The sequence below is a fragment of the Dermacentor andersoni genome, chromosome 3 (assembly GCF_023375885.2).
Source record: "Dermacentor andersoni chromosome 3, qqDerAnde1_hic_scaffold, whole genome shotgun sequence".
In the NCBI taxonomy this organism is placed as follows: Eukaryota; Metazoa; Arthropoda; class Arachnida; order Ixodida; family Ixodidae; genus Dermacentor; species Dermacentor andersoni.
In genome coordinates this window covers 108671932-108699782 of record NC_092816.1, presented here as the reverse complement: position 1 = coordinate 108699782, position 27851 = coordinate 108671932, and the positions used below count along the sequence as shown (strand labels likewise).

The following is a 27851-nucleotide window of genomic DNA, read 5'->3' as shown; positions in this document are numbered from 1 at the left end:
TCAGCAGCCTTGGCACAATTCCAAGCAAATATCGCATCAGACTGAAGTCGGAAGCCGTCCCATTTGTTATATGCGCACCACTCCTTATAGCGAATCCACTGAGAGGCCAGGCGAAAAAAGAAATTTAGAGAATGGGTGGGGAAGGAGGGAACGGGCATCGTTCGCAAAGTTGACGGGCCAATCGATTCACCGGTAATGTTCCAGTCGTAAAACCTTCAGGAGACGTCAAGATATGCGTTTACTTGACGCAGCTAAACAAATCAGTTTTGAGAGAAAGGTGCGCAGTATACCTATGGTATCAAGCGCTAGGTTCGTTAGCTAGCGCAAAGTGTTTCTCAACACTAGATTGGAATTCAGGCTTTCATCAGCATCCACTCACGAAGAACGCGGAGGAATTATATTAAGTAATTTCGCCATTTAGGCACGACTGTTTCATGAGGTTACCTTTCAGCCTTGCACGAAGAATACACAAAAAGGTTTCTGGCTTTAGCCAACAAATTATGAGACCAGGCAAAAATGGGCAAACCCTGTAAAAATGTGTTTATTACCAACCGTGGCAAAACCATTTCCGGCTCCGGATCTCAATTTCGACATACCCAACACGTTGTCTATAATTACACTAACTTGAAGACAGAGACGCCGGAGTCTGTGAAACTTGTTATCCGCTGGAAGCCCTGAGCAATCTTCATGAGTCGCTCCTCAAAACTTCATAAATCCAATGCATGGCAGCGTTGGTCACGCCAGCGTCCTCGAATTCCAGCTCCTTGTTGTTGCGGAAGCATGCCTGCGAACAGACAAAAGCGCGTTCACGCACAAACATTAAAATAAAATATGTCCGTAATAAGACCCTTGCCATATCTCAGCAGCATTACGAGGAACGTGTGACTTGCGCGAACTTTCGTCTTCCAATGTTCGACCATTGAACCAGAAAGGTGAATCCTCATGATTGGTGAGTGGGCTTGCGCCCAGAGGTTTAAGACAGAGGGATGGCTTCCCCTCGCGTATGGCCGCATTGACACGCGATGATTGAAATAATTAAGATTTGTACTGACCGCCCCTTTGAATCGAGGTGTGGCAATATGTAGTCACCTAACCTGCCTTCCGGGGGGGTCCTACAACGTAAAACTATTCCAACGTGATTTTGTTCCAATCTCCTGACGTCAAATTTGCGTAACCGCCGATGTAAGCATGGGGTGGTGACCCGCAGCGTTGCCTCAACAGCAACATCAAACGCCCTCTTAGTTTTTAGGAGGTCACGTTGCTATCAAAACGAATGACATTGCCTAGATTGAGGGGTTTTTTGTTTGTAAATGGTTGCCACGAGGCGAGGAGCTCGCTCAAGTGGAGAGGGTTTCGATGGGGCCGCGCCGGCGCACTCAAAATACATAACCGGATGAAGAGGGCCCTGCCGGCGTCTACGATTGGTCCGCTTTCTCTGACTTCGCTTGCTGTGGCTGGTCGAAAATTGCTGCGGCGTGCAACGCAAGGTTAAGAATGCCGCCAAAACGGCTCCTCAGAAGAGAAGAGATGGCAGAGCGAGGTCGTAATCGTGTCAAAAGTGCTCGAAAACTTTATAGGTAAACACAGAAAGCGTTATTATACGCAAATAAACCCATGCTCTCCGGAAGGTGCGAGTAGCCAGTGCCTGAGCGATCGGCGGCAGCCATCTTTTATTCCTTTCAGAACCAGGCAGCCTGCGGCTATTCAGAAAAGAAATCACTTTTGTTCGGCATATTAATGCATCTTTAACGCGTGCACGCCACTTTGACGCGGTGAGTTTTCAAGGTTTTCTGACGTCGCGTTACAGGCAGGTGAAGTGGTGGGAGTCCGAAAGCTCTTGACCAATAACCGAGGGCTAATGGCGAAAAGGCGTCGAATAAGAAATAACTTTTTATTTTGTTCGTTCCAATCATGTATAATCCGTGTGTACACGTCATATCAGATGGAGAGCTATCGCGGTTTTCGTGACGTCGCGTGACAGACAGGTGAAATAGGGATAGTCCAAAAAGGTTTTTGGCTAATCGCGGAAGGCTGATTGCAGAATTGGAACAAGACAGTTTGGAATAGATTTACATTATAGCGCCTCTGTGTTAGCTATTCATGTGTTCTCATATCATGACCTAGAAATTTACCTATCTCTGGCCAATCTCGCCACGTTTTGTGTGCCAGCGAGTATCCCGTACCAATTTGTCCCCTAATTTTCTCCCACCATATCTCCATACGTCTTTTGCTTATTTTGACTGCTGGCCAGTTAAAGGTCGCATAAGCTTTAGCACTTGAGAAGCAAGAGTTTCTGATAAGTAGAGGTTACATAGCGCAAGTGCTGCTAGCGCTATTATGCGCCACGTGAGCGAACTCACCCGGGTATTTTGGGATATCAGAATACCACAATTACTTAGGTCGTAATTTAGCTCGTATTATTGCTGTGTTCTTCCGGCGGCTGCTTCCCAACTCAATTGACACATGACAACGCATGCCAACTCCCGCATACAACGGCTTACCCCCCCACGACAGCTGGTATGAAGAGCAGACATTACAACAAAATTTATGTGCCTCTCACTGGATAGTTTTATGCTAAGGATAGTTTTTGTATTTTAAGGATTCCTGAGATTCCGCTGGAGTAGGACTGCCTTCTCAGTGACCTGCCGTCAAGGTCTAAATCGATTACGGAGTGAGAAGCAATATTAGCAGTGGATCGTTTAAATCGTCAAATCAAACTAATGGTATGTTGTTTTGAAGCAGCTCGCCGCTGTACTTGGTGTAAACGCGCTTCAATGCATGTTACATTCGAGTTCTAGAGCAGTGTTCTGTATTCAATAATAGAAACAAAGAGTAATAAAGCAGATCTAAGGAGTAAAAAACAATACAACTAGGCCTGATGCCGCTGCACTGTCCTGGCGCTGACCTACGCCTGATCACAATTAAAAATCTTTTACATTCTAGGAAGTCGCAAGATCTTAGCATATCTCACACAATTTATTTTCCTGTATTAAAGACAAAGTTGACGGGTAGCTACGCTATTCATGTCGTTATGTAAGACATTGGAATGTTTTGCGTGCCTGTGGAGCTTGCTCAGAGCCTACGATGCCATTGCGAGCTTTATAACAGAACTGTGTAAGTCGTAATCTTCGCTTGCAACAAGGGCGTCAAGTGAAATACAGACACGTGGTAAAGTCGTTGAAACAAAATTAAGATGGTGCGGAGGTGCGCAGGCTACGTATTTAAAAGAAGTTTTTTTACCTCGTTAACCCCGGTCTAAGTGCTGCTAACTGAGAAATCGTTTTGCTGGCCGTCCAATGAACCAATGCTCATGACGTCAGCTGCCATAGAAAGAAAGTTCACATCTAAAGAACATCTGGATGACCTTTATAGGCCACTAATTTCCTGTAAAAATTCCGGCCATGTTTTTGATTCCTTTTAATTCACTGGTGCCGCGGGAAGGTTGCCTTCCGATAGCGATGGGCCTCAACAATACATATTTTGGAAGCGTTTTGCTCAAATAATGAGCCCGATAGCGCACTTTGACAACTCGTAGTAGTTATACACCTACTTCAAGGGCTCGATACCGGGTGTGATACTGTGCCGCTGCAGCGGCTTCATGTACCGACTGGAGTGAGCCGGGCCAGGAACATTTGTGAACTTTGATTGGCGTTCGCAATAAAAGACCTCCGGTAGCTGGGATAAATAGAATGCTCCCCCATCTGCGTTCCTCCCTGCCCATCAAGAAGTCTTTAAACATAAATCAACTAATCATTGAACAATTTAGCAATTAAAATGGTCATTTGTAATTGTAATGGCATGCTACTGTGCTTCAGAGAAGCAATATATTTGAGAGAATTCAGTGAACTTTAGATGGTAACTCATAGAATCGCACAAGAATCGCTTGGACAATGACTGGAAACCAGCTTGAACTACTCGACTACAATGATTCCGGAAGCATATAGGCTTGATTCAAAAAGCGCAAGATGGCATGAAATATTGTTATCCTACGTTAAGCTGTTACTTGCGGTTAGTTGGCTTAGTATTGCTTGTATTTTCTTTTGGTGTGTGCACTTGTTTACATACATGAAAAAAAAAGAAAACAGAATAGAACCTGTAACTAGGTACGTGTTCTTAAAAAAGAACTTAGCTTTCTTACCATCATTTTCATGAAGATCCGCATTCCCTCCGTGCCCCCTACTGAATAAAATCCAGGCTGAAAAGAAAGGAGGCAATTCTTCCTTCACTGACTGAAATACTCTTTTTTAGTTGATGCAGTAGTGTGCAACGTTGGACTAGTCAGTGGTGCACAGCTTCTGAAGTGCAAGTCTGCTAAGCAAGACGAGCACACACACGCGTGGTGTTGTCTGCCTATTTGTCTGTCTGTTTTGAACTTGCAGCGCTGTCACGAAATTCAGAAGCCTCGTTAGGCGATACTGGCCAGAGATGACTTTCGTTGCTGTGACACTGTCAGAAAAAGCTGACGGTTGAGTTGTTCAACAGAGCAAAACTGCTTCTTTGGTAGCCGAGATCTTACAGCAGAACAGTCCGACGTTTCTCTGAGCCGTCGAGAAAAATTCTTCGAGGTCGTAACGACTTCTACACTATCGTGATACGGTGACATATACCAGAAATGCAGCTCTATTGGCTAGAGCGTGCGAAAATGCGCTAAACAGAAGCTTCTAAACTTGTGGCATTGTGTGACTCCGGGTTGCTTTTGTCGTCCCAAAATAAATTTGGGCAGTGGTTTGAAATTCAGAAACTACTTTGTAGTTGAAAACAATGCCACCAGGTTCACCACGAGCACTGCCCCCTATTTTAGGACCATCGTAATTCGGCTTTTGGGTAAAGTTTGTTTCGCATGCAAGGTGACGTCGCGGCACTGGTCTCGGCGACTGAGCCGCAACGCGGCGCGCAGACGCAGCTTCGCTTCACATCCTGCACATTGATATAGTGAACTAGAGGGCTTTCTAGTGGCGCGACCGAAACGCGCTCCCCTTGCTTGCCCTGCCCATGTCCCCGCTTGTGGCGAAAGTAGCGGTGGCGCTGTCATCACCCACTCTTCCCATTTAGTTTATACTGCGGCATGGCCGGCGTGAGTTTTTCCGTGTCGTGTGCTTGTTTAGACTCGTGAAACGGCTAAAATGGCAGTGTCTAAACCGTTGTTACGCACCAGGTTGCACAACTGGATAGGCGCGTGTGCAACAAAGTTGTAAGTTATCTATTTTTAAAGCCCCGAAAGACGAAGAACGACGACTTTTTTGGGAACGTAACCTCCATCGGCTTGACAATTAAGCCGCTTGACGCCAATTGCGGTGTGCGCGAGTTGCCCCTTGAACCGCATTATATTGCGGGAGACTACGTGCATATCGATAATGATGTTGAAGTTCGAATGCCAAGGGGGACGCAACGCCTGTCCCTAATGCAGTTCCGACGATGTTGCCCAGCCTGCATGCATATTTGACACGATAAACTCCGGCTCCGAAAAGTGGCGTTAATTGGCAATAATTGTCTTAGCTATTACAATCTTGCCAAGAGCGTCATTGGATCAAACATTCGAGAGTAATGTACAAGCTCGCTTTTGACAGTTAAACACCAGACTGCTATATATCTATAGTTCGTACAAGTAGCAGTTGACTTGTTGCTTGATGAGGGAGATCATCAAGGAGCCATATGTTCGCTTGATAGCAGCTCTCTGACTGTACTGGACCACCCAAACATTATTCACTGTAGTGACCCAAGACTTACTGATTATGTGGCAGGCTTTGTTGCAAGGAAGTGTGTACTGAAAACAAAGTGTAGTGCATGCATGAACCAGCTTCTGCTGCCTGCTTCAGATGGAAAGTGCTTAAATATTGCCGTTTTCACAAAATCTTGCGACTTCGCTGATCTCTGCCCTTCACTGAAGCTTTCCGTGTTTATCAGTGAACTTGAAGACATTTTCACTGGCTGGTTTAGCAAGAGTTAGCTACATAGAGACAGCATTATGGATCTGTTGGCAGTCATCAACAGGAGCAGCATTGGTGGTGTTCGTTGTGGTGAACATTGGAAGGTATTAACCGCGAAGTTGATCGGTTTCTTACGTTGTCACACGAATGCATTTCTACATCAATGGTCTGAATAAGTCTCATGATGAGAAACGAAGTGCACGGCAGCATCTGAAGTGAAGTCGATTATAAATGGCTGCAGTGCCATAAATGTATGCTGCCATTCTTGTGCCTCTTCTAACGCACTCTATTAATTTTTGAATTAATGTGCCGATAAGAAACTGTTTTTGAACAATGTGAATAAATAACATGTGCTTTTGTTCCCACGTCTGATGACCGCAAGCTGGGAGAAATGGGAAACAAGATGTATACAGTAAAGTGTTGTATTTCTTCAATGCCACTCGTAAACCCAACATATAGTGAGCTCCCAAACCATTCGCGTAGTGCATCGGCAAGAGTAGTTAAGTATTCAAAAGTAGTCTATCTGATTGAATCTGCGACAAGTTATCATATCTGGGCAGCGGGCACAGCAACGTGGCAGCGGGTAAAAGCTGGCAGAAAAAGAGTGATCATGTAGGCGCTGCCTACCCAGTATGCATGGATGTGAGCTGCAGTTTTGAACATGTGGACATGTAAATTTAAAGCGATACTAAGATTTTTTTTTGATCGAATAGCGTTTTACACGCCAGCACGGCCAGTTGCGTGCACGGGACTGCAAAATAAAGGGATGGTATCGTGTGCACGTATTCATTCATTTTGCACTGAGAACAGAAAACGTGAGAAAAAGAATGGGTGTAAGGAAATATGATAGAATGCCTGATCGGTGCACCCATTCCTACGTGACGCGCTTCCGAGCGTGCTCGGAAGCAGATAGCGGTGCCGGTTACTGTAAGAGCTTCATTAACGTATAGCACTGAAGTAATCAGCAAAGCGGTTTTAAATATACTCCAGGCACCTCCCATTAACGAGAGCATCCGTACAGATGCGCTTTCCTTACGAACAGCTGAATAACTATAACTGACGTACAGTGAGCTCGCTAAGCCAATGCGCCCCCATTTTGTTCCTAGCTTGGTACTGATACACGGGCCACGCCAACACTTCGTTCTGTGCGCGCATATGGACGTTTTTTTTTCCTTCCGAAGTACCTGCTAGCGAGTTTCTCGTAAAAAACCCGTTCAGTATAATGCTGCCCCGCTGTAGGCTGCAATGCGGTTGGCGGCATTTGTCGAGAGTGGTCGACGCCAGCGCCGGGCGCCGGGCGCCGTCTTGGCGTTCGGGCGCCCTGTTGGCAGGTCCGGCGCAAGAGGCCTATGGACCGCTTTTAAAGAAGCTTGCGTCACTTTTCACCTCTAGCCGTTCAAGTAGAAAGGCGGCGGCTCTTGTAGAGCTTGGGCTATGTGACCTTTTAACTGAAGAAACAAGACCAATGAGAACTACGAACGCGCTAGCTCGGATTTGTAAAGAAAAAAAAAAGGAAACCTACATATGCCGCAAAAAAAGAAAGAAAAAAGAATAAGGCACAGCGTGCCATTTCGTCCAGTCTGTACGGACCAATATAGTCGTCAAGTGCGGGTGTCGGGGTGGTTGGGCGCCACGTGCGATGACTCATCACGTCGGCACGCGTGGCGGCCGTGTATTCAACGAAGCGCCATGACGTCTCTGTCCTCAGGCGCTTTAGGTGGCCTCCCGATTGGGCGCTGTGTGGCCTGACGTCACTGTCGCGAGGCGCGCGTGGCGACCGTCTGCTTGGGTGTGGTGTGGCGGCGGCGATGGCGGCAGTTTACTTTGCAGTATCGTGTGGGAAGGATGCCTCGTCTCGCCAAACAAGTGTCTCCCAACACGCGACGTGCGGCAGCCGCTGAACGCCTGAGCGTATACGTCGCATGCATCAGGGCGGCGAGACGCGTCCGACACCACAGAGTCCAAGGACGCGACGGGCCAAGGCAAGAGAGGCAATGCGTTTGAAGCGACTCGCTGCATCTCCGGCTACCAATGCAAATGATGCTCGGGAGCGCCGTGACCGCCATCTTGCCACGGCAAGCCGAGCAAGTACAAATCAACCGAGTGAAGTGGATGATGAGGATGGCCAACTACCCCCCGACACCGCCATGGAAGACGCGTCTCCTCCTGATTGACAAACGGCGCTGCGACAGTTCGGCGCTGCAAAGCAGCCATCCTGGATGTGGACCCACTAAAGCACAAGGAGTTCACCGGTCGTGATTTGCAAGCCGACATCCTCCCAGATGACAGCTTTGAAATGATGGACTCAGAAGAGATCGAAACGATAGACATAGGCGTAAACGACGTTGCAGGCATTTAATAAACAAACAAACATTCGCATAACAGTGTACGAGTTGTGTGCCTCCGTGGTGTTTCCGACGCAACAAATTGCCATTGGCAATGGTGTCAGGTTTCCGCCGTTTCACACTTTAGTCCCGACAACGTGACTTCCGTTTTTTCGGCAGCATGCACCGCAGGGTCTACGCGGCGAAGTCTCTTCACGTCGTTTTCACGAGAACGATCTGAACTGTCTGTCCAGCGTCGTCCAGCGTCAACTGTCTGTCCAGGGCTCCACAGTTTGTGAACAGCTAGAACGCAGTTCAACAATGCTGATATCAATTTGCGACCTACACGCGATCACTTCATTGAAGGTGTAGTATGGTTCAGGGATGTCCATTGGGCACTTCCTGAGCAGCCAACATGGACTGACATGCTAGGTAAATTGGCAGCATTGAATAACTTTTTATATTAACGTGACGTTCTTCAGAGGGTGTTAAGCCAATTAGATAACAGACCATCATCAGAGACTAAGATTCTCGGACCATGGCCCCATGCGTCGAAGGCTTCCAAAGCGATGCGGGCATTGCTACGTTTCATGAAAGCGACTGGCCTCAGTCATTGATTATAGGCGTGAAGTTATGGACATCCGCATGTACTCACACCGATAGTACCTTCTTCCCTCTCTCTCCTTTCTTTTGCTCCTTTAAACCCCTTCCCCTGTGTAGGGTAGCAAAAAGGACGTGCGTCTGGTTGACCTTCCTACCTTTCCTTCCTTCCTTTTCATCATCCTCCCCTTAATATGTCGTTCCAGCAAAATCATTGCTGACACGTTTTATCTTTCGTGTATTGTTTGTGTATAATGTCAAAGTTGGCAATAAAGAAAGAAAAACAAAGGCTGGCGTGGCTGAGTGGTAGAGTAGCTGATTCCCACGCAGCGGACACTGGTTCGAGCCCGGCGGGAACTGGATTTGTTTCCTCATTCCCCGAGATAGCTGCTACGGACATCGGCGGCTGCGGCGGTGGTGGAAACAGCTGTTGAATGAGCCCATAACAGCATAATACCAATGTGCACTAAGCCGCTAAACAATGCGACCTGGTTATTGTTACAGCATGGTCCACTACAAATTTCATAAAACCGCACTTCCACCAGGTAACCGCACACGGTGTAAGGATTGGGAGGTCAATCCCACCGCTCGTAACCAGTTGTCAAGATTGGAGTCGGGCATGAATTATATGGTAGCTGGCCCATGCCGTCGTCGAACTTATCCACGCTGAGGACGTTGTTGAAGGGAAGGACTGCTTCTCATCGAGAACGAGGAATATGGGTTTATTTACAGTATCTACATAAGGACGTTGAAGTTCATCCGTCTAGCACGACTGCGAGAGAAAGTACACTGAGCAGCCGCACAACAGTGGTTTATAAACACTCGGTCCTCCGTCGATCCCTAGGTGAGGGAAACGTTCGATCAGTAGACGTAGACAAGCCGCCATTGAGCGGGAGGGCTTCCGCACCGGTTTCACGTACTCCACCGTGGGCAGACGGACTTCGCAGAACTCGGGGCTTTCGTCAGGAACGGTGCGTGGGAAGAGGCCTCCGAAGACGTTCCCTCGGGACTTCCCTCTCTCACGACAGACCGGGTCGGCGGTGGCGTGTTCAGTCACAAAGCCTGGTTCGTCGAACTCATCTCGGCAATCCCGCGACGCAGAGTGGCGGACGCGGCGCATTGTCCGGCGCACACAATAGACTTAGTGACGCCGTTTGGCTAGAGGGTGACGGTGGCTTTCCAGGAAATGTCGACGCCGATCTCGCACCTGGCTGGCGAAACTTGCACCTCAGCAGGCCGTTCTTAACAATAGGTACTACGTCGGAAACATGGTCATTATAGGCGTAGCAAAAGGTTTTCATGTTCCAACCGCAGGCTACACACTTCTGTTGGCCACCATCCAAGTTTCTCGTAGGTGCTGAAGGCTGTATGAAGGCTGTATGCCTTCATTTCTTAATCCGGATCTCCTACATCACTCGTGCTGGAGATATTCCTTCCTAGCTTTATTTCAATAACCAATGAGTGCTGGCATAGAATGGAGGATGAAAATATGAAGCCCTCGTACTTTGAAACAAACAGGCCAGGCTGGTAAATGACATTGAAAGTTTTTTACTAACCTATACGCAAGAAAGAAGGTACACTCACATAGAGATGCAGGAAGTTCTTGAGCATGCAATCACCAGCCATAACTTTTCTCGCCTTTCTCTGCATTTTGAAAAAAAGAAGTCACGGTTATGATTCAAAGACTGGAACTGTGAACTGCCTATTCTAAAAAGATCGTCGTTATAAGCAAATTAAGAGCAAGAATCTCTTGAACTGAGTGACAAAAGGTTGTAAATGAGTTCGGCAGAACCCCGCAAGGTGGAGAAAGTTTCATGAAAAAAATCTTGAACGAAAAGAAAGGGAACTGAGGGGCTCGTTTTTGATTAACCATATAAGAAGCGAACAAAGAGACACTGAGGAAGACATGGGGACAGTTACTTGCACTTACTAATTGCATTCAAGAAATGAAAAGAAAAATGGTAATGAAAGCACATGAAAAAACAACTGGCCACACGTGGGATACGAACCCACATCTTAGCATTACGCACGCGATGCTCTCAGCAGTTGAGCTACCGCGGCGCTGTTTTGTGTTCCACATTCTGAGCTATTTACATCCACCGTCAAGGTTTTTTGATATGTAGCTATGTCTTATGATATGATTAATAAAAATTGGACCCCTAGGTTCCCTTTCTTCTCGTTCATTACATTACGAGGTTCTCGAATCTGGCAACGTTGATCCCTTCAGAGTAGCGGTGTGGGTTTATTTACCAGTTGCCGTCACCCCAATAGATCATGTACTCGTGACGCCTGCGGCAGAAAGGACGTTCCACATCCGCCGCCAAGGTTTGTGGGTGGTGGCACTGCCTAACTCTCCCAGGGATATTTCCAGTGGTAAAACACAAATACCCAAGAAAGTGGAGGGGAAAATTTCGCTATGGTAGCTCAGTTGGTAAGAGCATCAATGCAAAGACGTGGATTGGTATTTCACGTGCGGCCAGTTGTTTCTTCATCCACTTTAATTTCTATTATTTATATATGATTTACTTCAAATAGCAAGTACAAGTAATTTCCCCCATGTTGTCCTTGGTGTCTGTTTTTTGGCTTCTTAAGATATTAACGAAGAATTAGCATTTACCCGATAGTAGCACCTTGGGAATACTATTGCGTAAATGGTAGTATATTGGATGATGAATAGAATTTGGGAAGATGGATCTCTACTATAGGAACGGAAGGAAGTATCCGTCATTTTCATGCCTAAGCCAGGCGAAGTGCCTGCGATAGCTAAACGGAGACCCTCATCCCTGACCTCGTGTTTGGGTAAAAGTATGGAATATCATCCTTAACAGGCTCGTACTGCGCGTGAAAAACATCCACTACCTACCACACAGTTGGTTAGCTTATCGAAGCGATCATCCACTCCGGATATGCTGCTCCGAATGTACGAGGACACAACGTCAGAGCAGACCACAAGTAAACGCCAACCTGACCATTGATCTTCAAGAAAGCGTTTGACTACGTGTCTCATGATGCCAAGCTGGAGAAACTATTCTTGCAACACTTGTGGGAACAAAATCTAACGCTGTGTGCGCGACCACCTTCTCGGGCGTCCCTTGAAATTCGGAGTTAGAGAGCGAACTTCCTAGAATAATCAGCACCCAGAAAAGGGCACACCACAGAGCTCCGTGCTTTATGCGACATTATTCGACTTAGCGATGTGACGCATGCTCAGACCCCTGCAGTGTATATTCGTATTCGTATATTGTGTATTCGTATATTCTATGCCAAGCATAGAATATACGAAGATGACGTTTACCACCTGAATTCCGAAAAGAAGCTCTCCAGCGCACATTCAGAACACGCTGCAACAGGACCTGAACGCAATGCACGCTGCAGCGCATTCCATGAGCATCACGTCCTCTTCGCAAAGTCTGGATTCTGGTAAACAACAGGTGGTGGAAGCCACCCATATCCTCATTCATAATGAAGGAAGGCACACCTCCCAACCATGTGAGATAGGTGCTTGGTCTTCGTATTCAACATGACAGTGAAGCAGGTGCCATTCAGCACTTTCTGAAAGAAACTGAACAAGCGCTTCACGATGAAACGCTAACCCAATGCATATAAGGGCTTCTACAGAACACAGTACTGGTGTTTAGGCTTTGATATCACGTTCCCTATATCAACCTAAAGAGACACCAGAAATCAGCAGGGCAGACTCGTGCCCAAGCCCACCAAGTTTACCCGGGGGCACCTATTAACGGAAGCACATAATTGTTTCAACAAAAGAAGACACCCAGTCGGCATTACAGCAGCTGATCAGTGTGCTCCCAAGGAAACAAAAGATCAGACTCTTATGAGCACAGCTGGGCAGAGAAATTCTTTACTGACTGGGCTTTGTATCCACGGCAACACCGCCGCCGGAACTCTGATACATACCACGAAAAATAACAACACTGCTAAACACTGCGCTGATTCCCAATCGTGTGGACCCCCCGAAACATGCCGCATGTCTAGGCAAAGGGTGCAGAGCTACCAGAAAAACATTGAACGAAACCCATTTAAAACCACTTATACATCGATGCCAGCGCCAATGATAGGGCTTCGACAAAAGTGATTCTAGACAGCAACAACATCAGCATTCGAACAAGATGACATGCCACCAATGGAAGCCCACTGAGCCAAACTCACAAAAATTATTATAGCCATTGAACAGAAGCCTAAGCGAGTCACACACGCAGTTATACTTACGGACTTCAAACACGCGTGAAATATTCCGAAAGCAGGGAAAATTCTGAAGAAACTTTCCAGGCACGCAGCCCAATACCTCCAGACAAAAACAGACATCATCTGAATGCCTGTGCGGGGGGGAATGTAAGGGAAGTAAAGAGCTAACCAGCCCCCCTTCGCTGCACTGCACCGGGTACCTGACGTGCGTGACCCAAACCAGACAATCTTACAGCTGATGCGGAACTTCTTACGCACTTACCAAGACGATAGAAATACTTTTCGCAATATCAGCACCAAATTAAGCCGAAGACAGGGTTCAATTATCTGAGAAGAGTAGGCAAACTGTTTACGAACACCGGGTCGACTCCATGTGATATGGGGCTTTACAAGTGAACCTCAAGTACAATGCACATTGCGCTGAGAATACTTCATTGTGCCACATACACTTTGAGAGTGCAATACCCCACCTGCACCCCTCCCACCAAGCTGCCAAGACGCCTTGCCCCCAATTTACTGGTGGCTTACTCAAGTCACGACACCGGAAGCTCGAGGGTACCTGCAGGAATTAATTTCAGTCGGCTTTGACAATATGCGCCAGTGAGGCTCTGTACTTGGGGCCGCTGAAAACCCAATTACAATATTAAATAAATTTTTGTCTATCTCCCTCCTGCTCGCCGAAGCTCGTGTCTCGAGGTGACTCGAGACACGAGCTGTTAAGTTAGATGAATCGTTAAATTCGAACTCTGTTCACAAACGCACGAATGCGTCAATACGCTTTTGTGCAACTTTCTTGACTGCTAAACGCTACCTGCCTCTTGCAATCGACGGCGATCACCTGGGGGCTTGAGAAGCCTTGCAGTGCCAGTTCCGATTTCTGATTTCTAAGCCACATGGAGGCACCTGATTTAGTGGTATTTCACCACAATACGCCAACGATCCACCATGAGAAGGCGCCCCATCAAAGTAAAGAAAGAAAGAGTGATACAAAAGAGACACGAAACCATAGAGTTTCTAAATAAATACCCTAGAGGGAAATGTGGCGCTAGTGTCTACGGTGGCTCTCATGAGCGTTGCCTATACCTACATGGGAATGATGGGAAGTACAGGCTTCGGATTGACTTCGATCTTTAAACTGGTGGCGCTTGCTTGCGGTGCAGTAAACGAAGCTATACTCAAATATTATTGCGTAAAATCTAACTTTGTTTCTGCAGTATGTTATATAATGTACAACACCTTACACAAACTTTCTAAGACTCTGAGATGGAAGCATGGTTTACTATGGTTTATCACCAGGGCACACCAGGGTATGCATTCTTGTGCGATTCTGTACCCGATTTAACGCCACAGAATAGTTATTTAATTATTTTTGCAACAGCAATAACAACCGTGCATGTACTTATATAAAATGCTCATAAAGTGTTTATGGAAGTAAAAAAAGATGTATTATGAGAAAGTGTTGCGCCTTTGAGAGGAATGCTACAGGTGTCGTCTAATAGGATGCCTGCTCACTGCGAACGCAATATTTTTCTTGCAGAGGACAGGCACTTGCGACCTCTCTCGCTCTTTCGAAAGGCTGCGTCGGCTGTCACGATTGCTGAACGTCTCAAGCAAATGTGCTGCAGTGCTAGCTAGGGCGCTTGTTGTCGCCTATGAGTATGCTTCATTATATTTTATATTTACGTACCGCTTCTGAAGCGTTATGGCGTGGCTTTGCACTTACCCATTTTGCGACAGCAGACTACAGCCAGCAAGCAGCAATCTTTCCTACCACAAGTAAGTTTGTGTTCTCAAACGCCTAAAACACACATTTAAATGAGCACATAAACAAGCAATGCGTAATAAAGCCCTCAATAAAATTTGAAATTTCATTGTCAAGCCACTGGAAGCAAAACTGTATGTCTTGTGTCAGTAGTGCCTTCTTTTTCCTATTCTGAAGTTTCATAACGCATGTAACGCTACAGCGCCAACCTAACACACTTTACAAACCAAGGTCCAAATGGTCAAAACACGTTCTTTCAACGCTTACGATGCCGTCGCTTTCTCCTCAGGGCTCCGACACCACACCGCGACACAAACGTCGTCCCAGCCGCTGGCCCAGCGCGCTATCGCCACTCGGACCAACCGAACAAAGGCAGAGAGCTTTGCGTTGCACTGTCCCACTGCAATAATAGCAATTGCGTTTGGAGCGAAACCAAAACTGCCAAAAATACTTGCAAACTAGTTCGCCAGTCAACAGAATGCCAATCCGAAGCCTGTACTTCCCATCATTTCTATGATGGTTGAACGATCGCAGCGACAGATTTACCTCTAGTTATACTAATATGAAACTATATGCATGAAACTCAAGGAAAGGCAGGAGGGCTATCAAAGGTAACTAGTTCGACATACCGAGTTAACACCGGCAGAAAAAGCGTCAGCTGGAGGGCTTTGGAAGGGAGCATGGAACGTTGTGTTCGCGATAGTCGAGCAGGCTATATGACTGTCGGCCAATTGCTGACTAGTTGTACACCTGCTGATTATTAATTTCATTGTTTTTGCGACACTCATGGCCTCAGGTTCCACGATCCTCTAGTTTTATTCGATGTGCAACAAAGATGAATCACAGGAGTATACAATTATAATTTACGTGTCTTGTGAGCATCCGGGATTTGACCTTCGGCTGCTGATTCGATACGCACACCACCCCTTGTCTTCAGTTCAAGCAAACCACCCAGAATGCACTTACTCAAGATGTTTCATTAAAGACCAGATAACAGATAATTTCCCCGGGATTCGCACCTACCCTAATGTATGAAGTGCCACCATGCGCACTGTACTGACCAATACCACACCTTCAAATACCTGTGATTTCTACGAAGTTACGTGCCCCTTGAGATGGCCTCAAGCAACTCACTTTGGTACATTTGGCCTCCACTATGCGACTGCTCTATGCAGATAGACAAAGACGGATCCATGGCTTCATGAGCTTCGGCCGCGGCCATTGTGGGTACTTAGCTGGAGACCTGCCACCAATACAAATTGTAGTGAAAGTCGTCTTTAACAATTGCAGAACTTATTACGATACGAAAAGCTGTTTGCTTTGTTTCCTGCCTGACATCGTGTAAATAAATGAACAATACTTTCTCATGCAAAATCAGCCCTTCAAAAAAATGAGTATTTTTCGAGAAGAGGCTAAAATTATGTGTTAGCATTAGACTTCATTCAGGTATTCGAGCTTGCGCAGAGGCGCAGTAACTCAGTTACCTTCAAATGTGCACCTGAACACTGTCTTGGCTAACAAGGAGCTAGGTTATGCGGGAGCACGAACCGCTGTTTCTAAAGCCACCGACGTGAAGATAGCATACTCGCGAAGTAGACTCTTTGTTGGCTTCGTTCATGGGATATTGCACAGTAGATTATTGCGGTCCAGCAGATCATCGGTAGAGGCGCCGACGAGTAACAGACTTTGGCAGGAATTTTCTCCTCCCGGCTAAAATTAGCATAAGCCAAGGAGGTATACTTCACTGGATCCACCTCAGCGTCGTCTTTGATCGACGCTACGCCCATCTTATCTACCGTGCGGACAGCCCCACCTGTAAACACTGCCAATTGTCTGAAGACCTACAACTGTTTTGCGACTGCCCTCTCTAACGTCACAGCAGAAGACGCTGGCTTCTATGTTACTAGGCATTGGCAGGGCAACATTGTCCCCAATTAGGACCACGCAGCAAGAACAGCAGCTACAATGTCTGTTCTGGACTATCTGAAGAGCTCTGGACAAGACTCGAGACTTTAATTAAGCAATTGCGTGCTTAGATCTTGTATATATTGTATATACGTTATTGTATTGTGTATATATTGTATATATCGTAGCTTCTCAGTCACCACTGTCTCGAACACTTTGTGCGATTTTCGCTGGCTCTGAACTGCATTGTAACGGCTTTGCCTTCTGCTGTTGAAAATAACGACATAAAGTGATATTTTGCTTTAAAAAATTTGGCGTTTAAGCGGATGTGCTCCTCGAAACAACTTTTTTTCTATTACTTGCAGTACAGCTTTCAAAATACAGGAAATTATAGGATTTCTGTGTACGTTTCAAATATTCCATTACTTTCTGTGAAGCTGTTATCGTGTTTGAGTTATGTGATGCACATTGCCAAACTATAGTAACCTTGGTGGGCATTTTTTATGTACTGCACTTTGACAAAAAACATTGTGCTGTAGCTTGTTTAGCTCTTCGTAGGTCACAAATTGACGATATCTAGCGAAACAGCGTGTACTTACTAGAACTGTGCAAAAAGATTAGAGCATTCCAACTAATTTTGTTCCTCGAATCTCTGAAATATAATCTTGTACTTTCGCAAATACTGCTGGGAGATATTGCAATTTCAAGTAGGTATGAGCACTGTACATATATGCAAAAGTATGTATGCCAAATTTCGTTAGTATAAGACAATTCCAAATGTACAAGGTTATTTTCATGTGACTGCAAAACTAATTTTTGAGGTGTCCTAATGTTTTTTTCCTAGTTGTAGTTGTAGATGCTGTTTGAACATATATCGGCACTTAGCTGCCTACACAGAGCTAAGTAAGTTACCAAACAAAGATTTTTACGAAAACTTATTACGCAATAAAATGCCCACAAAATCACTCTATTTTGTCATCGTATAGGACATAACTATAGAATAAGTATAAGAATATAGTGGCTATACAGAAACTACTCAGCTATTTTAAATCCGCCTCTAATGCTCTACAAGTGGGCGGATTTTCAAATCTCTAGTAAAAATATTCAGAAAATGTTCTTTCGAAGAGCGTCTTCCCTTAATCTAGAGTGCTTCCTAAAATGAAATTTGTAAATGGTCTAGAAATATTTGCACTGTAGTAAAGTGAAGGCACTGTATTTGCACTGTAGTAAAGTGAATGATTGGCAGTTTCGGGCTGCGCCAACGCGCATGGGTGTCTTGCGCCTCTCTAGCGTCTGGTTTAGTAGCGCATCTTATAGAAGCCCTGTAGTGAGCAGTGCGCCGGCCACAGAGTAATTTGTGAAATGGTCCGTGCTCTTACATCTTGTTTGTCCGGTATTCCATCGTAGCACTCGTCGTGAAACTCGCAAACGGCTTGTACTACCTGTTCAGGAGAGAAAAGCAAGCGGTAATAATTACTTTGTTTAATCGAACGCCATTAAAAGAAATAAAGGCTCAATAAAAAAGGTACACTGCTTAAAACATCCCGTGAAAGAAACAACATGCATTATTTTATACAGCCTGAGTCCTCACGCAAGCTTTCTTTCGGACTTGTACGTATATGAGATCTCCTACTGAAATACTATACTTTTCAAAACTTTCCTTGGTATTTTGGCATCTAAGAAAACTTTCACAAATCAGTATTCGCCATTGGATCTTGGGTACTTTCTGGTGGTATTTCGAGCTCTATCTTATGATGCTTTTCAGAATTCTACCATAGTAAAATGGCTTCACGTGGACTAAAAGTACTGCATGTGTTAAATGCCTACTAAAACGAAATTTTTAACCGCGTAAAAGCGTAGTTTCAGACAATGAATAGATACGGCAATCTTCGAGCAAGATTTTACGTTTGAAGCACGAGTGGAGGCAAACTGCAGGCGCAGTTCGGGCCGAGCTCCAGCTACTTTCTACCTTTTACTACAGAATGCGGTAGTTGTCCGCTCGGTCTAAGATAGGTCAGAAAGTTTAGATAGGTGTTCTGTGGCTAAGGGTGTCTTGGTCAAAGTACACCTATGCTTGGTCACCTCAATGCGCTTTTCGTCTCTGTGCGGAGACGGAACCCGCGCGGCTCTGCTTGTTGAACGCAGACAGCTAGATACAGAGCACCAGCTCGACTCGGAACAGAAGGCTTCACATTAAAAGTTCGCTGATACGCGGGAACAGTACGAGCAAGGGAGGCAGACCAACACGGTCGCTGGTTCTCTACGGGCACCAGCAACGGCTGTCCAGTAACGATAAGCTGACGCCAGTGAGAGATCTGCACCAGTAGTCGCGTACGGTTCGGTGACTTTCGGCATATCCGCAGCACTACCGCTCACGGCCAGCTGTTCGCGTCGTCTGCTTGGGCACTATTTGAAGGCAGCTTATATAAAAATGAGACATTTAACAGCACTACGGCTTTGCCAAGATTACCTTGATTGAATATGCTATGTATTTATAGCCAACTTAGCCTAGTGAAATTCCGCTGCAGTTGGGTGTCAAGATTACTCATGGCATCTACTGGCATTTTAACATCATCGTGACATCATCGCGTGCGAATTTTGTGACATCTGCGAGAAAATTGGTACAGAATAGCAAACGCCTTTTATTTTAATGATGTCTGTTTGCTACCTTATTGGAACGACCGCGTTGGGTGAGGCCAAGAGTATTGCTCTGCAACCGAGTTGCTCTGTGCTAAATGAAAAGGAGAAACAAGAGAGAGAGAGAGAGAGAGAGAGAGAGAGAGAGAGAGAAATATTTTGAGGCGAAAGCCTTAGGTGTCTATGTGGCCCGTTGACGCGGCCCGACGCGGCCTCTAGGAGCAAAACACGTCAAAAAATGCTCGGATTCACGTCACATTTCTCAAGGAGATTCCTGTAAACAAAGTAAATTATTGCCTTTGATAAGAAACTCTAGTATGTTTCGGTCTCGGTCGGAATCAAACTCGGGTCCGTGGTGCGAGATGGGCACGCTTCCTTGAAGCCACAGCTGCTCCATGGCTCACTAAAGGTTTGTCTAAAGGTGTGTCTAGTGCGTGCATGATTGCACACGTCACATCGCAGCCATCTTGTTGACTAGTGCGTGCGTCACAGGGTGGCGCACGTGACGGTGCGGAGGTGGTGGCACCACGTCATGAGTGTATAAAATGAGCGCGTTGATGACGTTCCGAGTTCTACAATGATATAATGCTTTCGCATTGCCTAACATAAGCAGCCTTCAGTGTCTGCCGAATTTTAAGTTTAGTAAATGCTATCGCGCGAGGTGTTGTTGCGCAGAAAAGTGAGCGCGCGCACTCTGCCCATTTACGTCTCAGCCGAAGCGGCGGCCGCCAGCGATGGAGGAGCGTGCACGCTCTTGCGGCTCGCGAGGAAGGCTGCGCAAGTACGCCACTGCGGCAGGAGCGCGTGCCGCTGCGTCTGCGTGAGCCCGGTGCCGAAGAAAGGGGGATACCCATATTGGAGAAGCGTGAAGCGGAACAACGACGGGTGCGACGAGCGGCAGCAGCGCACGAACTCAAATCGTCGCATCGGTGCCAACAGTGCAGCCACTGAGCCAGCTGAATCGCCAGTGCTTGGCGGGATTTGTGAGCCGTTCGGGCTTCCAGCTATTCCTGCTCTGTGTCGTTTGACTGCCAGCTTACTCTTGACACTACCTGCTAAAGTGACGAATACACCCGTTTACAATTGCTGGAAGGGCCCGGATGTGAGGAACATCTTCACCCTGGAACTTCAGTGTCTGATTATACCACCAGTCATGCCTGACTCTATCCAGCAGACGTCGCCAACATCGTCCGTGGCCAGCTGTGTCACTCTTCTCCACAGACGGATGAGCATGACGTCAACGACTGCCTGTATTCATACGAACGGGTGAGCTTGCACGATCGATGGCACGATAACTTGAAGTTAAATAACGTTATCTTCTACCTTGCAGACTTGGCTCACCTGTGGTATAAAAATCACGCAGCTGACTCAGTGCTGGTCAGAGTTCAAGACCAGTTTCGCTGAAGTTTGCAATCGCCCCGTCATCCGCAAGTTGCGCTTTATATTGACGAGGTGCTAGACCTGTCTAAACGCGTGTTTAACCAGGTGCAACATATATTGAAAGACATCGCCGATGTCACTTCCACAGGTTGATCGCCAAGAGTCCGCGCAGGGTAGCAGAGCTCATGAGCTTGAGCCAAAGCTACGACGAGTTCAGAAGGAGGGAGATTTGACCAGGCCCTTCTCAGTGGCGGACGAGTCCCTCTCTACCATGACCGTCCTGACAACTTACTCTCCCCTACTCTCACAACTCCAAACATTCGTTCTGGAGGAAGTAGCACGTCAGCTTCCTCTACCACCCTACGCTGTGTTGACCCAACTGACTCCAACACAGCTCGCTACGGCACTCTGGCAAGTTATTGAAGAGCTTCAGACAGTACAACCAGGCCAGCCCTAGCAAGACCATACGACGGTAAACACGGGGAAGAACATTGGCTCATGACCGGCAGCGCTCCCCTAAAATGGAGTACTTGTTTGTGTTACCTCGATGACATCGCGGTGTTCGCCCCCGATTTAGTTATGCATCTTCGCGGCGTTTGGCAATTGTTGATGTGCTTGAAGAACGCAGAGCCTCAACTCACACTGAAAAAAAGTGCGAGTTCGCCACGCGCAAGCTCATCATGTTACGTGAAGTCGTATCCCATGATGGAATCTTTTCAGGCACAGTGAAACTTCGCGCTGTGGCAGAGTTTCCGAAACACTACGACACTCAAAGAATTCTGCGCATTGATCGGCCTCTTCACTTACTTCAGACGTTTCATTTGCAATTTTTCCTCCATTATATAACCTCTGACACAACTCCTAAATGGCGGCAACGACCTATCCTCATGGTGTTTTGAATGCGGCACCACATTCGTGACTTTACGCCTTGTTCTCACTTCTCTGCCTGTACTGCGACACTGCGACCCCATACCGCCATGTGAAGTGCATACCGATGCCAGCGGTATTGGCCTTGGCACCGTACTTGCGCAGCGCAAACATGGCTACTGCGAACACGTCGTTGCTTACGTCAGTCGTAGACCGGCCAAAGCGGAGCACAACTATGCCGTTACAGAAAAAGAATGCCGCGCCATCATTTGGGCACTTAAAATGCTTCGCACTTACTTATACGGCCGACCACCCTTTAACGTGGTAACTGACAATCACATACTCTATTGGTTATCCTCTACAAAAGACCCGCCTGGACGCCTTGCTCGCTGGGTTTTTCGAATTCACGACTGCGACATACGCGTAGTCTCAGGCCGCAACCCTCACGCTGTAAGCACACTGACGCAGATCCTGTGTAACGCTCTCCACTGCCAGCCGACACTGTCTCCCTTCCACCTTTGAGGCGGTCTCCTCGGTAGACATCGACACCTTCGCGTCAGAACAGCGCTGAGATCGTTGGGTCGCATCTCTTTTGGATCACCCTCCCTGCTCGGCTGTGTCCCCCATTTTCCGTTCCCTAAGTCGCCAAGCTTCCAATTTCGCCGTTCGGGATAATTTCTCCTATCGAAGCAACTACCAGCCCGATGGTCGTTGTTCCATGGTTGTTATCCCGCGGACTTTGCGTTCTCGTATCTACACGACTTTCCCCATCGACGCACAATGTACGCACGGAGGCGCCTTACGTATGAATGAATGCCTGCGGTGCTGTCACCACTTGCGAGGAATGTTTCGATTTGTCCAAAAGTTTGTTTTCTCATGCCAGCAATACGAACTCCACAAATCCCTGCATCATCCGGCCCACGGTTTGTTAAAGCCGCTTCTGGGACCTGCTCGTGCCTTCGACCGTATTGGAATTGACCTGTACGGGCCCGGCGCCACAGCTGCCGCCCGCTTGCAAATGATGGATCATTTTCCCACATGGTATGCTGAAACGGCCGCTCTATCTGCAGTCACCGACGGTGACGTTGCATCTTTTTGGCTCCATCGTTTCATTCTTCGTCATGGTTCACCTCAGGAACTGCTGAGCGATAGAAGCCGTATGTTTTTGTCGCAGGTGGTTGAGGCCCAGATTGCTCAATTCCGCGTTGTTCACCGAATCACCACGCCTTGCCACGCTCAATCTAATGGGTTTGCGGAACGTTTCAATCGAACCCCTGGTGACCTGCTCGCCACGTACGTTTCATTGGATCATCCAAACTAGGACATCATTCTCGCGTTTTTCACATACTCATTTAATACGGCTACAGAAAGTAAGTATTAAAGGGTTTTTCGATAACCTCCGAATTTCACTCCCGGCGATAACTGCGATGGACACCGGACACAGGCGGCATAGGCGGTGGCGGACACCATCGCCAATCGAAACGGCTTTTAGAATGAGCTCGTGACAGCTTACACTGAAAACAGAAATTTTAAAACTCCTTAGCACGATTTCGCTTGCAGCTACGATATACGGCGCACGGCCACGATTTATCCCACTTTAACTCTATACGGAACATGACGGCGACGCCGACGCCGACGACGGTGACGACGAGGCGGAAATGAACCTGGAGTGTCCACACAACTGCTGTCGTATAATAAATTTACATCATTTCATATGCTCTAACTCAGCACCTTGCACGGTGTATCTTAGGTATACATCAAAGCAATACTAATCTGACTTCAAAAATCTCACTTCCAAGCGGTTAGATTTTACGGACTTTCTTTTTATAAGAACAGTGATATTAGAAGTAAGAGCAAACACAAAACAACCATACGACACGAAAATTGTATGAAATAAACATTCATAGCTATCATGCTGAAAATACTGTGTCTGATATTTCGGTGCGCGCAAGGCGGACAAAATTAGTGCACAGTTTCCAACTATAGCTTCTTTCGTTGGAGCTGTTGCGCTAGCTTCTTGTTTTGCACAGCAAACGATTTTTAAAGCCTTATAAGGGGACACTGAAGAGAAACGCGAAATCAATTTAGACTGAAAAAATTTTATGGTAGAGGTTCTATTTATTCAGTTTCAAGGTAATAGATTGTTTAATAATAGAGCAATATCAAGGTCAGATTTTACTCCTTGAATATTGCACCCAAACCACAACGTTAAAACGCGAATCTGACTTCACGAATTTCAAACAACTTTTTTCATGTTTTCTTCATTGTGGGGCAGTAAAAGCCATTGAAACTTCCTAAGTACAGCTTACCGCTGTTTTATAACAAAACGGTGCCCAGCGGCTCCCTTTTCATAAAAGTGAAAATAAAATAAAGAAATAAAATAAAATTAAGCCAAGCTGGGTGTCAGTGCGCTCATGACCACATTAAGCGTGTCGGTACTGCGTTCTGCGATGGCTTTGTTGGTTGAATGGCTCACTTTATGCGACTAGTTCTTTCTTGGTAAGATACATTCATGATCATGCAGTGAGAACGGTGCTTACACGAGAAATTAGAAGCGCAATGGTTGTTCTTGACATCGCTACACAGAAGTTTTATGTTACTACTGTCAGTTTCTCGTTCTCTGAACATAATTTTTCTGTTGCTTAGTTAATGAAGAACACAGGTAGGCCACTATACAACTATCTCTTTCTGCAAAGTACTATGTTAAACTAGTTGATGCACCACTGTCAGTCCTCGAGGCGCAAAGGGTAACTGGAAGAAAAAGAGGCCAATAGAACGAGGGCTCTTTCTCTCCGTCTCTACATGCAAGCGCCATGCAAGCGCCATTTTAGGGTGCTGACAGCCTCTGTAAGGGTACTTGCTGCCGCCTGCTAAATTGGTGAGCTAAATGTTCCGACAAATTAGAACGTGTGGGACACAAATGACGCAAGACCAGCCGACAAACCAGGTTTCGCACAACCGTTGGCGACGTGAAACTATTTAACCTTTTTAATAAACTGTGGCCTCCACAGCCACAGACATCAAGCGTGTCTGAGAGCAGTACATGGCACGTCTACGTTTTGGTTGAACAGGCTGGTCAGCACAGTCTTTATTAGAACACACTTCAAAAAATATCATTTATATATTACGTACAAGTGGAAGGTGACGACAATGCTTAATGCAGTTCCCATTCTTGGCTTGAGATAATACTACCACGAGCATGCCACCTTGCCGTATAACCTGTTGTTTATGCGTGTCGCACGACATGCAATAGAAAAAAAGTTTGGTGTGTTAAAATAATAGGAAAATACAGCTAGTATTTAAAGATGCATCAGGTTTCATGTTCACAATATCACAAAACAAATTTAAAGAAATTTAATAGATCACGTGCCAACATGGGTAAATCAGAGCGTGACAAAAAAGCAGCTACTTCTAGCGAGATTGGGGACAAAAATGCGCACTAAAATACACTCACTAAATTTGGCGGTAAATAGCGTCAAAATATTGGTCTTGTCACCACCCTAAAACATCGTTTGCATGTAGGCTTCCTACGATGCGGTGGAGGCAAGCGCCATCTGGAGGTATTGCAAATAGCCGGGCGCACCGCTCCGTGGCCTCCGAGATTTGCGCGTGTTAGCGCGTCCACACTCGGACGCCGTGGCCGGTCGTGTTTTTGGTTTGTGTTTTTGTTTCCGCGTAGCGGCAATATGTTTTCTCGTGTATTAGAGTTACAATCTGACGATATCATGTCTATAGATTACGTGTCACGTCTCTTTCACATGATGCGATTTTCATGGAACCGCGGAAGTGCGATTTCCGTCGAAATTGCACCGAGAGCCATTTTGCGGTTTGTTTTGGGAAAGAGCGTCTCGTTCAGCAAGTGCAACGCGCGGAAAAGTGGATTGCCAAATTCGGTTGGTACCCGAAGGGAGAATGAAGAACTTGCACCGCAGCTTCCATTCTCCAATTTCTATGCATTCGTCGACGCGCTACGCAGCAAATGAAGTGCGTTTTCACGTTTGCTCCGTACACCTTTGCGAGTTGTCCATACTGCGACGTGTTCGATCCCAACGAGACCACATGGCCCTTTGGGGTCGTCACAATTTTCTTTTGCTGAGTAGTATACAAAAGACACCCGCGTACGGAGCTCGTAAGTAATTTCCACCTCGGGAAGGGCAAATCACAAGACTGCAACGTACCCGAAGTTCTAACGTTGTGCTGAACGCGGTGCCGTTTAGATGCATTCTTTCTGGTCTGTTTCCAAGCGTGAATTTCCCGATGCATCTTGAAAGGTTATCTTACCTCCCTTATGAAACTTGATATGGCAAAGGTACAGGCTATCGTAATTAATTTTCTACGACAACATTAACTCTGTGGCTCGAAGAAACAGCGTCGTCATATTGTTTTCGAGTATTTCTTGCACGTTAAGTTCCATTTCGTCCCTGATGTATACTTTTTTTCCTGCACAGAAACCAATAAGTCATGAATATGCTGTGGACTCTGTATCCTTACAGCACTTGTATTATTTGCTTTGAACAGTAGTTAACTCTACAGTTAGTAAATTATTGGCGTGCTATTGTGGCACAGTGACAACGCACCCTCCGGCCCCGTCATGTAAAACTCGTGCAACAATTTGAAAAGCAGGCAAACAACCTGTTCTTTTGTAGATGAAACGGTCGAAGACGACCTTTTAAAGAAAAGTAAATCGAAACTGTGCAGTTATGTCAGCCAGTTGCATCCCCTCCTATGAATCTTCTTCTGCACGTGCACGCCAAACAGTGGACAGGCAGGTGCCCATTCGTTTTATTTCTAATTGACAATTCATGCTCACGCAAGTGCACATTCACACACCTTCCTGTTTGGCCTATGTAAACTTTGCCGCATGATAGAGGTATCTGATAAACTACTCCAACACTGCAATCTACTTGGAAAATGGAGTGCTTTGTTCCGCACCCTTGGTAGTTATTTGTACTTCTTCGTATGCGCGAGCATAGCCCAGCGAGCTTGCCGGGAGCCGAGAACGCAATCTCAACTCCATACCGTTTCACAACCTTTTTTAAGTTGTGGGAAGTCTTGTGAACATAAGGCACAACTGTACGTTTCTTATTTTTGCGCTCCCTTGCGTCTTCAGTAACATTGTCTTCCGTCGTTATCTTCTTAAGCACTGCCTCCACTACTGCTGAAATGACTGATTGCGGGAAACTGGCTTCTTCCAACCTTACAATCTGCCTGTCAAAGCTATCCTGTATTTTGTGCGCGCAGGACTTTCTTAAGGCTGATATGATACACTGGGTGGCTATTGCCCGCTTTACTGTTTTCGAATGAGCCGAATCGTAGGGCAACAATTTCTTTTGGGTTCTTGGGTTATATTTCCAGCACACATGGTCGTCACAGAAGCTTATAGCGTTGTCTAAAAACTGAATATTATTATCCTTTGTTAGTTCATGGGTGAATGTTAAACGTTTGCCAAGGCGCTGAAAAATTTGTAGTACACCTGCGATGGCGTCGTCATATATTGCTTTTTAAAAGTACAAGAAAATCGTCAACATAACGGAACACGGTAACAACCTGTTCACGATCGATCCCTTCGTTTACCGCTCTGTCAAATTCCGATAAGTAAACATTGCACAAGATAGGAGCAACGCAAGATCCTATACATATACTTTGTTTCTGCACGTAATAGTCTTCTTTAAACTGGATGAAGGTAGATTTGAGGTAAAACTCAAGCAACGCTAAAAACCTATTAACAGTCAACCCGGTAGAATTCTGAAAAGACACTTCGCCATTAACTTCTATACATTTCTGAACAGCCTGAAACAATGCAGCGTGAGGAATAGAATAAAACAAATCTTCTATGTCAATGGAAAAAGCATGGCCAATATCGTCATTCGACTCTATAAAGCTAGTAACAGCTTCCGAGTTCTTTGTTTCAAACGGGTCGTCCGCTTTCAGGTGCGATAAACATTTCTGCAAAGACTTGCTTACTTCGTTCTGCCAAGTTCCTCTTTCACTCACGATAGACCGGAAAGGGATATCTTCTTTGTGCGTCTTGGCCGTAAAAAACACGATCAAGCCATCACCTTTGCGTTTGTTGACTGAGGTGGCCAGTTTGTGCAGTTCCATCTCCTTGCACATAGAAACGGCCTTCGCCTTTATCCTTGCGGCTTTCACTGGCACAGGCTTGAAGTTCTTTTTCACAGCAGCCGTCGCCTTCTCGTAGAAAAGCCCCGACGGCATTACCACAAACCCTTCTTCTTTATCCTG

At 46.2% G+C, this 27851-nt stretch overlaps 1 long non-coding RNA gene across 2 annotated transcripts; it reads right to left on the bottom strand.

Moving 5' to 3' along the window:
- Positions 1-542: 542 nt before the first annotated feature.
- Positions 543-27851, bottom strand: LOC129386350 (uncharacterized). Of its 2 annotated transcripts, none has more exons than XR_011893048.1 (3): positions 27668-27851; positions 18104-18166; positions 543-784 (listed from the first exon to the last, which is right to left on the bottom strand). It is a non-coding gene; the product is annotated as an uncharacterized lncRNA (long non-coding RNA). The 2 variants fall into 2 exon arrangements; XR_008613762.2 differs by lacking the exons at positions 18104-18166; positions 27668-27851 and adding exons at positions 4139-4195; positions 10436-10495.